Below are 17,873 nucleotides of genomic sequence, written 5' to 3'. Positions count from 1 at the left end.
GTGTGTGCGTGTGCATGTGATATGCATGCCTTGCCATAAATACCTTAGAAGTTAATTGTGTGTAACGTATGCAGATATGTGGGTGTGAATGTGTGTGCTACACTTCCACCCATACAAATCGGCGGCGCAGTCGGTGCCTTATCGCTCTGTCTTTTCGTTGTAAATTTACGGCTAATTTAATATTGGCGGAAAGTCTTAAGGATTCGCGTTGTGATTTCTTTGAAGAGTGCCGTCATCTCGCTGCTGCAGCCTCGAGTGAGGTGGCAAGTACAATTACAATTTTAATTGTGTTGTAAAACTCGCTGAATTATTTCTACTCGCTTTTAATGGCAACGCAAAGGGTAGGTAAAAATGTAATAATGTGATTTTTTATTTTTTCTCGTCTTTTGTCTGTTCTTTGACGCAATGCAAAGAAAAATAAAGAGGAGAAGAGTGGAAAATTAAGAAATGAATAGCGTTAATAATGACAAAGTAAATTTATTTTTACGAAATTATGCGCTGGAATAAGTTTGAAATTGCATTATTTCACAGTAGGGTTGCTATTTCTATTCATAGTTTGAGTAATACTAATTTCGGCACGTCAGAATTGACAACTGTCATTTTAAAGATTGACATTTTCTATTCTTTTATCGCACAGTTTGACGGTTGACGCACAGGTTGTGTAGAGCCGTTTAAGTTCCAAAATTGCCGAAATAAAAAACTTGAAATACATACATAAGAATAGGCATTGAATATTTCTAGTGAAACATTTATCAATAGGGTTATGAGTAACTAGAAATTTCTTCAGAGTTCTTAAATCTTTGTGGATGAGTCCGAAATAAATAAACTAATGAAACCATACAGATAAAATAATTTCGAAATCATCATCACAGAAAATATTTACTAATTGCATCAAATGTGGGTTGCAGTACAGAATTTAGTATCAAAGAAATTCTCAAATGCCTTCCAGCTTAGCCTTTTTACAGATTAGTCGACGCTAGGAGCGGAGGTTGTAGGTAGAGTATTCTGTAAGGTCAATCTTAGCTTTACATTTCCGTAGCACTGTAGCACTGTGCCCTCATACCTATTCAGGGTGTGTATGACCATACTAAAAATAGCATCAAGCTACTTCATCGTCAGACTCATTTGGGTGTGCGATCATAGCGAAAGGAGGAGATCTAGTGAATTACTTGCCCTTAGTCAACTTCATCTTTCCACAATCGCAGTAGCAGTTAATGGACATTGTCCAATAGGTTAATTAGTTAATTGCAAAAAAAACACCAACAAACCCTAACATAATCTATTAATATATAAACTTTTCAAAATTTAATAACTTAACTCTGTTAATTAGGTAACCATGATCGAAAATACAAATGGATGAGAGAGGAGTTGTCATGCCTAGTTTAACCATATAAAAATGTGTTTTGTTCATGTGTTTCATTTACTTCATAAATTTATGTCATTGCTGCCCCAATTTGTGATTTTTCTATACTACTTTGAAAAGTTTTCTTGATTTTTATCGGTCAGATTGGTAGCTTTATGCTATAGTGGTACGATATCGGCATTTCCGACAAATAAGCAGCTTCGTGGTAAGAAAAGGGCATATGCAAACAAGTATATACAGACAATATTGGTATTTTAAATTGTTTAAAGTATAAATTAGCGAAAATTATTCTTCATTTAATTATATATCAATTTAAACTATAAACTCTTCCTTCAATTAAAAAACATTTCCTTTTGTGCTCTTTTTTTTGCAGATAATCCAAAGTTGTTATCGAGTTAACCGCAGATTACTGCTCAGTAAATTGAGAGTCCCACAGTGTGACAAAAAAGGATTTAGATTATCGCGTTCACATACACCAACTGAAACTAATATCAGACGATATGCTATTTTATCCGATTGCTTGTGACCAAAGTGCCAGGCGATAAAAGAATACCTTAGACAAACTTACAATCAAGAATATCAAAAAATAATATTGCATAAATATTTTGCACCAAGTGCATGGAGAGGAAACAAGCGCGACATTGCGAAATGCGTATAAAAATGCTTGAATTATAAAAAGTGAGCTCGTAAAATGAAAACGGCGGCAATGAAATAATAATAGCTGCGAATAATAGTAAGCAAAGCAACAACACGCCACAATAGCAACTTTTGCGCAGCGTCAATGCGTCTGCACGCACATCGCGTAGGCCAAGCGAGCCGCACAAACAACGCGCAAATGTGTCTTGCGTTTAATTAAACTTTGTCGGTGCGCATGCGCAGAGCTAATCACACACACAAGTGCAAGTGTAGCTCTGTGTGTTTGCGTTTTTCAAGTCTACGCCACGAAGCCACAAGCCTCGCGTGCTGGCACATGACGCATGCGTGAGTGCCATCTCCGGCACACCACTCACATGGTGTTGTTTATAGCAAACGACTGAGTGGGCTGCGCTTGCGCATGCGCTGACTCCCAAAGGAGTGTAGACAAATTTTTATGGGAATTTATTAAACAAACGCATTATGCCACAACAAACAACGCGACAAACAGCGGGCGGCGGCAACATGTGGTCGCAAGACTGCTATAATCTTGTTGCTGCGGTCCACGCATGCTCATGCAAGTGTGAGCACTTTAAAGGCAAAAACACACACAAAAGCAAAAAAAAAATTAAAAAAAAAAACAAATTGTAATAAAAAATAACATGAAAGCGTCCACTTTAACAATATTAATTTGCGCATAAAATTGAGTTTCTTATGTTAATTGAATGCGCCTGCTGCCAGAGGGGCCGAACAAGCCACCAAGCAACGCAACAACAAACGACAGCGCGCGCATTGCGACAAGCAAGACGACGCTGACAAGCGGCGATAAATGACAATAACAAAAACCATAATAATAAAATTTAAAATGAATATAAAATAGATATTTTCTAATAAATAAAATTCATTGCGTTTTTGTTCTTCTCTTTCAGCTAATTAATTGCCATACAAACACATACAGACGAGTGTGTGTGTGTGTGTGTGTGTGAGCGCGCAAAGTGTTGCACAGTTGGAAAAAAAAGCAAATAAAAGCGACGTACCACAAAAACAACAACTACTAAGTGTGCGTTCAAAAACCAAATAAATATTTTCAATATTCGAAATTAAATAAGTGTTTGAGCATAGTGTTCATTTGCATAAATACGCGTGCATGTGTGTGTGCACAAACACATAAATATTGTTAAATCATATACAAGAGCTGCAATTAAAGGCATACTTGCCACAGTGCCACAGTGCAGTGCGAAAATTCTTAGCAAGATGCAAATTTAAAATATTCTTTGTTATTGTTGGTATGTTTCTTCGGAAATAAATAATAAAATAGAGTAAAATAATTGAATAAAAGTGCCTAATGTATATATGTAGATGTGTGTGTGTCTGCAGCTGTTGCAGCGCATAGTTTGCATTTCTTAATAAAACCGAAATTTAGTGCATAAAAATAAACAACAACAACAACAAAAGTAATATCAGCTATATCAGTGCTTTAAAAACAACAAATAAATAAGAAAGCCAAACTAAATTCCGTATGCAAACAACTGCGTTAAAAGTACGAAAATAACAAATTTTCGGCCGGAAGCTGAGGCTAACGGAAATTTGCTGGACTGCAGTGCGGAAGTCAGTGCAAAGGTATGCAAATTCAATTTACTTGCTGCAGTGTGTAGCTTTAAATATGTTAGGCATATAAATTTTTAAATAATATTTAATTCTTTTCAACTATTATTTAAAATACTTTATATAAATAAATTGTTTGCATAACTTTTTTCCCATTGAATTGTATGCTTCTTGTATTTTGTTTTGTATTTTAAATTTTATTTTATTTTAGCTTATAAATTTTGTAAGTGAATGGCAAAACTTGTCAAAAATAATTTTTACTTACACTCAATTGTCGCTCAACATTTTAGAAGATAATGCTTCAAATTTCTCAGATTTGAGCATAAATTCATAAGACTAGTAACTTATACTAGCAAGCTTGCTGCAGTGATAAATCAAATTTTGGCAAATCAAAACGCTCAAAATTTTGGGTAAAACTCAACCCTTTTTAAAATGCCGACATTTTGTCAACTTATGAAATTTTTTTCGAGCGTAGGTCAATGTACGGACATTATCTTATAGAGATTTTTTTTTTTGTGGTTTCATTACAGTATTGTTTTTAATTCTCAAAATTCGTATTTTTAAACTGTCACACAAGGTGTGCTCCTTAAGATGAATATTTTCGAGTTTTAGCTTAGCAGCTATATACTATAGAGATCTGATATCGGCGGTTCATACAAATGAGCTGATTTCTAGAAAGAAAAGGTTGTGTGCAAAATTTTCGATATCTGGAAAACAGGACACAGACGGACAGACAGATGGACAAACAGACGAACATAGTTAAATACCATATATAAATTATGGCAGCTCCGACATTTCCTTTTGGGTGTTACAAACTTCGTGGCAAACTTAATATACCCTGTTTAGTGTATAAAAAGTATACTAAAACTTCTAATTATTCGAACAAAAATATTGAAAGAGCTGAAATATGAGAAATCAAATGATTATGATTTCAGAAAGTCCAAAAAATAATCAGCGTCAATACGGCGCCCATCGTTTCTATGTATCGGTTGTTTAGCTTTTATATAGTGATTTCGTCTGAGTCATGATTTCTTGTGAAAAGAGTTTATGAAAAATAAGGTTTTACATCGGCTACTTCACTCTTTGTTTTGATTTTCATACACATTTTGCAGCACCCTAAATGTAGGCAATACATATTTGTTTACAGTGTTTCAAAATTATTTTCCAGTTACCAGAATTCTCGAATAGTGTTCTTAGCAGTTATTGCCTACACTATAATTTTTTAGAAATCTTTAAAACAAAAATATAATGGGCTAAGGTGTCTTTCGACCACTTTAAGAAAAATTTGAAGGCCATAAAAAAACAGGTACTAATGAGTTATGTACCGAATCGGAACTTTTAAATTTGTACAATTCATTTATCTCAACGCAGTTTTATAATAAAGTTACTTTTGTGTAATATTTTTTAACCTTTTTTGTCGCAAGAAGTATTTATTACTAAAATTTCGGAAAATTTTTAGCGTTATCAATTGCATGACGTAAATACTTGTATTATATAAAAGTGCTTATAAAGCACGGATTCAATGCATTTGTGTTTGAGTAGATCATGCAGCAGCTTCTGAATGGTGTCGACAAAATATTTACATTGCCTCTTTGTGAAGCAATTTTAAACCAAATTAAAAAAATACTAATAATTTAAAAAAAAATTAAATCGAACGAATCAAAGTCAAACATTGTAAATACTATCAACCGTTACTAGTATTTGCATCAAAAACAGACATTTGCACAACCCAATTACACAGTGTAGAATACAGATAAACTATTGAAAGGATTAAATAAATGAGGTACCACTGAACAGTCGAATAGCCACGAATGTACCAACAACAAAGAGTAAAAGTAGAATACATGGATAAGCTTGCAACAAAGGCTCGCATGGAAATCGCATATTTTTCGCTAGATAAATTCTATGAATAACGCATGTTGCAGTTAACGCTAACAATGCGCTTTTAGGTCAGTGCAAAAGCTGGGCAAACAGCAAAGAAGAAAAAATGCAAAAGCGGAGAGAATAAAAAATACACATGCACACATGCGTTCTTAAGCATAAATAGATGGCATAAAAATATTATTTTAAATGTATTCAAAAAATAATTCCAACAAATGTATTAAACTATGCGCCGACAATGCATAATACAGGGTGCCTATTTGCATACAGCAAGCAAAAGCATAAGTATTACTCTACATACTCGCTTACAAGCGGGTGGAGTTGGCGGCGGACAAAAGGATGTGCGCCTAACAGCTGCTGCGCATGAGCAGAGGTAAATCCCAGCGGACGCGGACGGTGAATGCGGCGAATTTGCATTGAATGGGCGGAAAGTCGCCTACCCACCGCCGTGGCATAGAAGTAGAGATAGCCAAATGCGCTGGAAGTGCAACGGAATTATTTGCGCACATGTGCGCTGTGCCATGCAGGTCCCACACGTAGGTTCGGGCACACACTCACACACCCACACACAAGCAGGAAGGTGCAACAAAGTTTTCAATCAAATTTTTATACATTTTGCACTTGCACATATACCGTTAGCTATATGCAAACCGAAAATGGGCAGGAAAAAATATGAATTTTGTTCTTCTTCTTATTCCACCTTTTTTTGAATACTAAATTAAGGAAATAAAACTTGCCATATGAGAATATTAACACACAAAAAACTTAAGCTCGCAAAGAGTGTGGAAATTGTTTGTTAATGCGGTCTGAAAAATGGGCGTGTTCAGTGTGCGACACCAACTCACACTCGGCCTACCAAGCCCACGTACACTTGCGGTTTATTAATGATGCAACCGCCCGCTCGCCCGCCCAACCAACTAACCTCCGTGTGGCGACCGGAGAATTGAAAGCGTTGAAAAGCGCCTGCCAACTGCCGACTGTGCGCGCGAGTGCAATGTAGGTCATTTAAATCACGAAAAGTGCGCCGAGTAAAAAACGTGTGGCACATAATGGCGCACGGGGGGCGTGGAAGCGCGCACATCGTAAAGAAAATGCCTGTAGACTGACGAAAAATTTTGCTGAGATAAACAAAATCATAACGAGTGAAAGTGAAACAAAAGCGGCATATTAAAGTTCCTACATAAAAACAACAAAAAAACAGCAAAAAGAACTACCAAAAAACGACAACAAAAAATCACAAAAAATTCAAAAAATATAACAAAAACACAAAAAATGTGGGTAGTGTTTGCACTGCAGCAAAAACGAAGAAAAAACTATTAGTAATAAGAAGAGGCAGCAGCAGAAGACGAAATTTGCATGGTAATGAAGTGCTGAATAGAGAATACGAGGAGCGCATATAGACACACGCCGCGCAAAGTAGTGCTATCAATGGCTTAGAGGCAGAAGATGAATGCTTACAGAAAATTATTATAAGAAAGTAGCAGTCTTTACTCTTCTTCTCTTAAGAGCAAATCAAACAAATAACGGTAAAAAATCTGCTCTGCCAACTATTCAACGAGAATGAAGAATTTGATTGAGTAGATGAAGTGGCGCAGATAAAGAGATAGTGGCAGTTTTATTTTGTTAAATGCTGAGATAACGCAAATCAGCACGACGTGGGGGAGGCAGCTGCGAAAGTAAAGCAGTGAAATTAGAATGTAAGCGACAAGGACTTTAGAAAGCAGTAAATGAATGGCAGAAAAGAAAATATAATTGAAATTATTTTGCCAAGGCGAAGCGGAAGTAATTTCGTAAGGAATCTTGAAGATCTTAATAATGTTATTATGAATAATTTTTCATTCTCTTAAAGGGTAAAAAAAATTTCAAAGGTGCTAAATGATTGAATATAAATCAATATTGGGTATAAATATTATTTTATATTATAAAATTGTGCCAATAAACAGATATAATAACACGATTTGTTCTTATATTTATTCATTAAAACTTGGCTGAGTTGAACATAAGAGATATACAAGTATACTGATATATGCAAAGTTGTAACCAAGAGATACATGTTATTGAGTACTCTAATCTGCAGGAAGTGCAGCGGGCCCTGTATATTATCCGTTAGTCCATTACACTAAACTTTCAAGATCTAATCTGTCATTCGATGTTTTGTAAAGTCAAGGATTCGCTCTATTGGTAGAAGAAATTGTCCGAAGCAGAAGTTTTCGAAGAAACAATTTTTAACTATGCTTCGGTCAGCTACGCACAGAGAGCGAGATGATAAGGTAATAGTCCTTGACTATCCAAAACCCAAAAAAGTGTTGTTCAAAAAAAACTTAATCACCCTGAAGGGACTTTATTAAGACTTTATTCTATTGTAAGACTATTATCCAAAGCAACGGTGCAATCTCCAAAGAAATCATTATCCATACAACTGACCGATCGAAATCAAGTTCTTGTAAGGAATATTTTAAATATGTGAAGGGTATTAGTATAGCTTCGGTGCAACCAAAGTTTAAATATTTTCTTGTTTTTTTTTTTCAATGAAAGCAGAATCTACATAAACACTATAAACACTAAAAGTGGATTATAAAACGATTTATAGATTTTTATTCCTTGAAGCAGTCTTATTCGTGTGTAATGTTTACCAACATGTAGGTATCATCAAAATGTTCAATTAAAGCGAGTTTTTAGCACAATGTAAAAACAAGGAAACCTAAAAAATGTCTAACAGAATTGAAATATTTTTCTTTCAACAATTATTTCTATGAAATTCTCAGGTTTTTGCATATCGATTGCACTTCAGAGCTTAAAGGCTGCGTCTATAGTTGAATAATAAAAATATTTACACAACTTACACACACACTAATGCCTTTGCAACAATTTGTGCCACACTAAATAAAAATCAAACACCTTCATGATGCACTCATTAAAATGCGTGGCAACACTTAATATTCGCACGTGAACGCCTCTTAGATGCCTCTCATAGGCGCTCATCCAACACCTTTGTTGTTATTTTTGTCGATATTTGTCACACAAGTGGTGTATTTTTTCTCAAAGCGCCGTCGACTTTCTCAATAAAAATGTTAATTTATGCTCATTAAAGCTGTACCTTAAACAACAACAACACCGAGCAGCTTAACATGCACACAAACTCATTCCAGCAACTCTGAACGCAACTTTGCATGCGATTCCACCTTAGCTGCAACTACAACGACACAACCACCAACTCAAATCAAACTAAATCTCAAAGTGTTTAGCTTTTGATCGCTTGGCGCTTGTTGCCGCATCGCCGCACCGCTTTTGACACTCGCCTCGCGTTGCTAAGTGTTGTTAGTGGCGTAAATCGCTGTTTTGTTGTTGTTTTGTTATTGCTGATGTTGATGTTGTAATTGCGAACTCGAATTGTTGTTCTTGCTCTGCTTAAATTGTTGCATACGAGTAATATATTGAGTTGTATGCAAATTTCATGGGGCTCCCCTTGTGCTTAGCTTCTTTGTATGCTTGTATGTGTACACATATGTGTGTGTGTGTAGCGCCATTCTCGTTCCTAATTTAATTTCGCCGTGTTGCAGCAGTTTGTGGCACAAATAATGATGCGCGGTATCTCAGCAGTGTCGCGTCGTGCGTTTCGTTCAACAACTTTGTTGCATGGTCGCTTATTTCGAATAGCACACGTTGCAGTGGAAGAAATTAACTTCGAAGATGGAGACAAGGCAGCCAAAGAATTCAGTTTTTAGCAATGAATTTTAAGAGATTTGTAGGTGTCTACTTTTTTCATAATTCATATCTGGTTGTTAGTTAACTCTTAATACTTTGCAAAGCTAATATTAGGTTTCAGTAGTTTCCAGTGTGATTAATTCTTCTTAAGACAAGCGCTAAAGCCGATGATACTCTAGAAAACACAAAAGTTTATGTGAGTGAAAGCTTAACTTCTTTCCAGGCCTTAAAGGTTAATTTAAGACCAATTAGTTAGGCATAAGCGGTTCTATCACTTATATAGTTTCAAAGGACCGCTACCAAGCTTTCATAACAGAACTTTCATAACAACCACGTGTCCTCAACTGAAGTTTTCACTCACTTTATCTCAGGTGGCTACAACAGAGTTTTTGTAACTGAAGCTTTTACACAGAGCTTTCATGTTTCAAAATTTTATTCATAGAGCTTAAATGACCAATGGTTTCGCACATATGATTTCATAAAGCTACAATAGAGCTTTCATAACTGAAGCTTTCCCTCATATTATTTCGAAGACTACAACAAAGCTTTCATAACTGAAGCTTTACCTTATATAATTTCAGAAGTCTACAACAGAGCTGCCATAATAGATTTTAAAACGGCACAGCAGAGCTTTCACTTATACAATTTCGAAAGGCGACAACAGAGCTTTCGTAATTAAAACTTTCATTCTTATAATCTCAGACGGCTACAATAGAGCTTTCATTACTTAAGCTTTTACACATATGATCTCAAAACATCACATCAGAGCTTTCTTGATTGTGGTTAGATTAAAGATAATTCTGTTTATTTTTAAAAGTCTGAAACTAAACAGTTCTCATTAAAAAATGTCAATATATTCAAAAATTATAAATCGTTTACGAGAATGAAATACTACAGCTGAAAAGCCCGTATAATTTATTTGCTCTTGGCAACTCCAAACAATTTTTTGTATTGACCAAATCAATACCAAGCAACCCTAAGCTATGCGTTGACCGAACTAATTTGATTAAGCACGAATCGAAGTCGGGTGTAGCAATTTAAACATTTCCAACACGAGTACAACGTTGAACAATGCCGTTATGCACACATATGCGCAAATATTTGGAAATATTGTACATAGCTAATGCTGGAAGGCACGTCGATCAGAATAAAATGCAGAATTGAAAAAATCGCGTGAACATTTTTACAGTGTAGCCAGCGGCGATGTCAAACACAACGGCAGACACACATGCATACGTATGTGCATGTGTGTATGTGTATGACTGCATATGCATATGCATGCAATTATTTATGTGAGTATATGAATGTGTCATAAATTTTAATATATTCATTCAAATAAACGCCTCGGAAACGCCTCAATGTCTGACAGCCACAAGCTGAGATACAAAACAAGCAGTTGATATATATGGCAGAAACATAACATATGTATGTACATACATAGAAATGCATGGTGGCATATGCGAGGTTCTGCTATGCGACACTGATGCAAACATGGATCAAAGCAAGCAGCAGACTTTGCACACATACAAACATACCTTGCATGCGCTTAATCAACAACAACAACAACAACTGCGAGAACAACAATTCATGCAACAACTAAGCGATTAAGGTAAAATACTGATTCGTGGCATTGTGGCAGCGCGGCGGCTGTGCGGCAGCCACTCAAGCGCATCGACGCCAACAAAAGCGGGGCGTTGAAATTGACACCTTGAGACAAAGAACACAACAAAAGCGTATTGAATTTGTGCAAGAAAAAAATACAACAATCACCAACAACAACCAACAGGCGAAATTATGTAAAACCTGTATATTTAACCCTTTTCGAGTGCGATATTGCTTAGCAGCCGTTAACTGGCACTGTGCTCTAACGCTATGCACATGGCTGCGATGTTGTTGTATTTCCGTTGTTATTGTTGTATTTCGCTAGCTACACACACACATTCGCTTACGAGGCATATTGCATATTTTTGGCGAATTGTTCTGTCACACTTCATAACGAGCGCATATATTTTTAAATGCTTAACACTCCAAATGACATGTGTACACGGGCGGCACAGGAAAAACAACAAAAGCAACATATATGAAATAAATAAAAATGTCAGCAATGAATACAATATGTAAAGGATGTTGTCGGCTGGCGTTGCACGCGCAGCGACACACGTAGGCAATTCATTTAATTATTATGCACAGTGATATGAAGTGCCACAGCTTTGTTGCAATGAAAGAAGTGAAGTGAAAAAAATGGAATTCTTCTTTCTTTTGGTGAAGTTGAAGCATAAGAACAAGAAATTGCTTAAGAAAGGAAGCGAAACAGTAATCGGAAAAAATGGCCAGGAAATTTGAGTAATTTATATATGAACGTATGTATATTCTTGCAAAATTTATGTGTATGCAGTTACGAGGGTGTGTGAAAAAGTAATATAACTTGGAATTGCATTATTGAAGCTCTTGCCCCTGAATCACTTTACTTTTTTTATAGTAAGTTACATAACTTCTTATTTAGTCAAATCCGTAAGCTCTAGAAGAACTCCTTAAATAACCGAATTTTAGATAAACAAAATTTTCTGTGGCGAAATGTGTTTAGGTTATAGATTTGTTGTTGGAATAGCTTTCATAATTGAAGCTTTCGGTCATATAATAACAATAGGCGAACACACTTTTTTTATTAAAGCTTTCCGTGAAATTTCAGAACATAGCTTTCATGGCTGTTTATTTTGATCGTATAATTTCAGAATGCCATAGCTGTGATTTGATTTTTAAAACAACAATGAAGCTTTCACTCACAGAAATTCAGTACTCTGCAACTGTGTAAAAACAAGGATACTATTTTGACGGTAATAAAATGATAACCGCTTTAAAGAAATTTTTTAAGCTTTCATGATTTAAGCTTTCACTCATATATTTTTAAAAAGCTATGGTTCACTCATTTACATGATCGAAACTTTATACATATGCTTTCAGAATGCCTCAGTAAAGCTATTATTATTAAAGCTTTCACTATATTATTACAGAAGGTCAGAACAGACCTTTCTTGATTAGAGCTATCACTCATATAATTTTAGATCGACACAGCAAATCTTTTTTGTTTGGTGATTTTATTCACAACGAAAGCATTCACTCATAATAGAAGCTTTTATTTGCATGTATTTTGTCTTTGCAACGGTATAAAGACGTTAATACTACTTTGGCTTTAAAAAAGTAATACTTAACTATGCTAAAGAACAGTTTTTAAGCTTTCAAGAAGCTTACACTCATATAATTTCAGAAGGCCAGAACAGAGCATACATGATTGGAGCTTTCCCGTAAATAATTACAGAACGGCATATCTAATGTAGGCTTTCGCACACAATAGAAACATTCACTCATAATAGAAGCTTTTACGCACATAATTCCGGAACAATACAGTTGTTAAAAGACAAATATTTTATTTTTGCCGTAATATAATAATATTGAATTGCTTTAAAGAACACTTTATAAGCGCATTACCTTTCACACCACCCCTTATAGGTAAGAATTTATAGATGTGCATATTTTAAATGATTTTGCGCATATATTTAAAAGACACGTACGTTGTGGTTTCGTTGTATGTCATGACCAACAACCACATTGCTTCGCGGCATGTTTCCCGACCGTGTACACCGTCATTGCTGCGGCTGCCAGAGATGTCACCGTGTGCACTTTGACAATGTGACACACCGGCAACGCAAGCAACAGCCTACCTACCTATTTTCTTTAACGGGCGTGTATTAACGCTTTCAGCCACGTTGCATGCTACATGCCGCAATGTAAATGCAAACATTAATGACCATGGAAACCGTTTCGCAGCTGTAAAAGTCCATGAATACACCGGCGTATATAACTGTAACTGCATGCGTAGCAGCCTACAGCCCGCTTACCGCATTTTCAAGTAATTAATCTGAAAACCACACACGTGAATCTCGATCTGCAGGATATTCACACCAATATATCTGTTGTAACGCTGGGCAAGCATTGCTCGAATCGCTCACAGTGACACGTATAGCCAGTTATTTGTATATAAATTAAAAATGTAGAAGCTTTCGCTGTTTTTACGAGCACGAAAAGGGTTGTCCAATCGTGGCGCTTCATTTAAATAAAACAAGTTGCAAGCGAAAGAATTTTCCTTTAATTACATTGAGTGGGTAGACCGGAAGAAACCATCCGTTACATAGCTACAGCTTCACATACACAATTATAAATTTGTATAAATGTTTCAGTATATATTCAGCACATCACTTTTGTATTGAAAACTCACGCATTTATTGCTCAGCAGCATCCTTTTCTCACAGCTTTCCTTATTCATCAGCAATGACCGCGACAGAATGCAATTGATACCTATGTGGTCCCGCATCAGTTGCGTTTTTTTTTTTTTTTTGCATTTGTTGGCTTCTACCAGACAGCATTAACTGTCAAATCTGCGTTAACCACAAGCTGAAGCCTTATAACATGCGGTAACAGAAGCTGTGGATATCAAATAAACTGTTCGTTAAAATTGGTTGCGTGAGAGAAATTGTTAAAGTGCTCGGTATTCTCGTAGGTGACTAATTTCGCAAAATTTTTTAATATATGTTATGCAATTTCTTATTTAAAAACAAAATACTCTACTTGTTAAGGAGAAATTTAAAATAGATTGCCTTAATGACGTCATTTTAGCGAAGCTTTGGCTGTGATTAGAGCAACAAAGAAATTCCTAAGCAGCAAAACTGCAGCCAAAAGACATGAATAGATAGCTGGCTGGTCTAAATGTGGTTCACACTGTATTATTCCAAATAATATAACACTTTAAGAAAGTAACCAAGGATTTAAGTCCCAGTTTTCATATAACCAAATGATAATATACTCGGAGATGCAAGATCTATTTTTGCGTACATGTTTTAAATACTGTAATGGATGGATTTGAGCTAGAAGTGAAATTGAATTGGAAGTACTTCAATACTGCATTAAATAGAGATTAGTGGCTGAAAATAATAGAAAAGGCAGCTTAGTCATGGCTAAGTTCCATACAAAAAAAATGTTCAGGTAAAGTTCGCTTTCAGAGGCGTTTGTATGACAAATAAAGCAAATGAAGACATATTCATTAAAATAAAACGTTCGAATTACATAATGCCACTAGATAAAAATATTATTCCGTGGAGCTCAATATATAAGTACGTCTTTTTCTTTCTGTCCCTAAATATACTCTTCGAACTAAGCAGTATATTCATGGTGGAAGCTCTGGTATTCGGGAAGGTCTGTAGGCCATTAGACAGTAAAGAAAAATTCAAAATACGGTTATGTGAATAGTGGCTATCCTAATTTTAGCACCTCTGATTATCTCTTCCAAAATTTAGTTTAACGACTGAAGAACTCATAAATCTTACATAATTGATTGCCACAAATAGAAATTTATATGGTAACAGAAGACCTGACTATATTTTAAAATTGTGCTTATTAAACTGATACCGTGCTGTAGCCCGCTAAGTACCATCAAGCGACATTGTAGTCTCTACACGGGTTCGGAGTTGCCATAAAACTAATAGAAGATTTTGTTGATTCTCGATGTTAAATCTAAAGGAGGTTAACAAGTTCATCATCTCAAGAGAGATTCAAGAAACACGTACTCTTTAGAAATAATTACTAACAAACATATGCTACATACGTATAACTCGCTGGCAGCTATAACTCAGTTCATATGAGCATCCTGTGGCATGATTGCAATCAAACGAAAATTTGTATTAAAATCAATTGCAAAAGCAGTGGAACTAGGCAAAATACAAATATTTATATACCATACATATGTACACAAACACCTTCGTACGTGTTGGTGGATGCCAACAGCGGCGGTGCAACTGCTGCTGCTGCTGGCAATTACGCTTGCAATGCTACCACTGGTGTTGCATGCGCGTTCGCCCGCTGATGACTATGTAGTTGTGACAAGTTTGTGTCGATTAGCATAAATTTGCAATTTTTACGACTGACAGACGCGCACAAATAGTAAATACGAACACTCATATACAAACACACACACACACATACGCATATGTGCACTCGCATGCACGTACATAAGTGATTGCATGAAATGCAGTAAAAGCATACCGCATGTGGCAAGTAAATTGCTGCTTTGCACAGCTTAAAATTATTACATGGAATTGGCAATGAAATATGCAATTTTTATACATTTTATGAAAGGCCTTTCGGCCATATTTTTTTTTATTTCCGTTTTCGTTTTTATGAGATTCACCACAAAACCACCCACGGCGCCACACATTCGCCTGACATGCCGCCTGATTGGAATGCATGGTGTGCCACAGCGCAAGCAGCGTCCGCAAATGTTGTTGTTAATTTTTGATTTTATTTTCGTAATTGCACTAACAAGCATACGCTAAGAAACACTGGCGGCCATTTCCGCTGCGTTCGCTCTCGGCCTACACATTTAGCGCATATTTTCATATTTCATTTAATTTCGTTTCTTTTGCGTTTCAATCAAATCAAAAACGGACACAACTAATTGGTTGTTAATATTTTATGGAGTCCGATGCGAATGCTGACGCGAGCCACAATGGCGCGACAGGATATCAATTAAAACGCACGTACAGCCACAAAGCAACCCCCGCTACCGGTTGTATGTCACAAAATAACGTACATGAAGATTATTGATTTAACTGAGATTTTTGTGGCCACTCTGGGTGTGGGCGTGGCTGTTGTGCTTTCTACACACACTTGCTTGGTGTTGTAAAGCTTTAAGCGCACACTTTTACTGCTAGTTGCCACTAAGCGGGCAAATGCCCAGTCAGCCTTGTGAATTTGTTGCAGGCTACGCACGTCTAGACGCGTGTGGTGCAAAGTTGCTCGCACACCCACACATACATGCCTGCACACAACCATTAATTGCTCCATATGAAAATTCAGAATTACAAATATTTATGTGTGTTTAATGTTGTTGTTGTTGTATATGTGGCCCCACACTTCGTTTGCAACAATTGCCCCATGTTGCATGCGTACTTAAGAAGCCATACAAGTCGCAATGGCGTGTAATTATCGTCTGTTTCGTTTGCTTATTGCCGCCGCGCGCATACTATAACTGTAATGTATACCACAAGTTGTTGCATTTACATCAACAGCCATATAAATTGCTAGCTTGAAAGTATGTGCGTGTACTGTGTGTGGTATAGAGTGTCCGTTGGTTAGGGTGAGTGTCAAGCCGGGTGTTAGTCGCAACACCCCACTGTGCGGTTTTTTATTTCATTGCGTGCCCGTCCGCTTATTCTGGTCTAGAAAACTTTGCATACTTAGCTCTTAGCTAACTTCGCTTGCAATATTGCTTGGAAGTTAGGAATTTTTGTATACAAAGTTGAAAATCCATTTAATATGGTTGGTGGCGTAATGCCAATTGTGCGTGAATATGAGCGCTGCATGTCGTCCAAGTTGTTTTTGCACGGCTGCGCATTAATGGTGTGGTTTGGACTGTGGTGAAATATTTAAAAATAATCGTAAATATCTATATGGCTTCAGGAGTAGTGCTCATAGCTGACCTTGAAGGTCGCAAAATGCGTCGCAAATGTTTTCTTTGCTGCTTACGGATGCTCAAAGCAAAGTTGGTAAAGTTTAAAATATTGTCGAACCATTAGTTTTGCTGCACTATTACTACAAGCTACAAAGTGTCTACCAAGCCTTTATAAATTTTTTTTTTCATGTTAAGAATGAGTTAGTTTATTAGTGTCTTCTCCAAGAAATTAAAAACTTCAGCCTGAGAAACAATAATAATTAGTTTTCTCCGAAACAGCTTCAGAATAACAAACCCACACGTATTATATACTCGTATATGTAAATTTTAAGAATAAATGGGATTCAAGCAAAAAATCTACAGTTTTACCCGTAGTCTTCTATATAAATTATCTTGTATCTAAATTATATACTAGTGACTATCTCTCTGAGTACTTTTCCGCCACTCTCATAGGTTGGTAGTAATGAGCCTAATGTCTCTGCTCTCTCTCTCAGTGAATATTCAAAGTTTTCTCAGTACTCATGCAGCATGGTCAACAACCATTTACCTTCAAAAATATGGAATGTAATTTTAAAAAAGTTCGATTTTCCCAATCAACAATAAAATAAATCTCCAGTAACACGTAAAACCCTCTGCATAATCCCTAACAATATTTCCTCATTGATCTTTAGGAACCATGGTTAAATAATGCTTCTTGCTTTCCCAGAAGCTTATACTCTGTTGGATACCAATCATGGATCATGCTCAATGATCTTGTAGGTTTAATGCCGAAAATTTTTTAATTTATGGATCTAATTTGTTGTAACAATACGTTTTGAAGATATATTGTCACAATTAAGCCCCTAGAACGTTTTTATGCAGAAAATCCAAGCTGGAACTTTTTTGATTGCTTGTTATTCTAGTTCTCTCTGTAGAGATAACCTCTCAGTCGAATAAAGATCGCAATCGAAATGCTCAGCAACGTAGCTGAGGTTTCTGCATCCACATAAACGAATAATTACAGGTGGTGGTACGTGGTTTTATGAATACGACGTCGAAACTGTTACACAATCAAGCGAATGGCGCTCAAAAGTTAATAATTATTGAAAATTAATAAACCAGTGGTTACATAGACACAAATAAAATTACGAAAACAGCTTTTCTCTATATATTAAGTGGTCAATATATTTTATAACAGAATAATTT

At 36.1% G+C, this 17,873-nt stretch overlaps 1 protein-coding gene across 3 annotated transcripts in view; it reads left to right on the top strand.

Moving 5' to 3' along the window:
- Positions 1–17,873, top strand: part of LOC106622943 (uncharacterized) — a 252,322-nt gene that overhangs the window by 61,634 nt on the left and 172,815 nt on the right. For all 3 annotated transcript variants that reach the window (XM_036364489.2, XM_036364488.2, XM_070111422.1), the window contains exon 2: positions 2,926–3,616. The gene's annotated coding sequence lies outside the window, so the exon portion shown is untranslated. The remainder of the gene's footprint in view (positions 1–2,925; positions 3,617–17,873) is intronic.

This window comes from Bactrocera oleae, chromosome 6 (genome assembly GCF_042242935.1).
Source record: "Bactrocera oleae isolate idBacOlea1 chromosome 6, idBacOlea1, whole genome shotgun sequence".
Lineage (NCBI taxonomy): Eukaryota > Metazoa > Arthropoda > Insecta > Diptera > Tephritidae > Bactrocera > Bactrocera oleae.
This window is presented reverse-complemented; position numbering and strand designations above follow the sequence as displayed.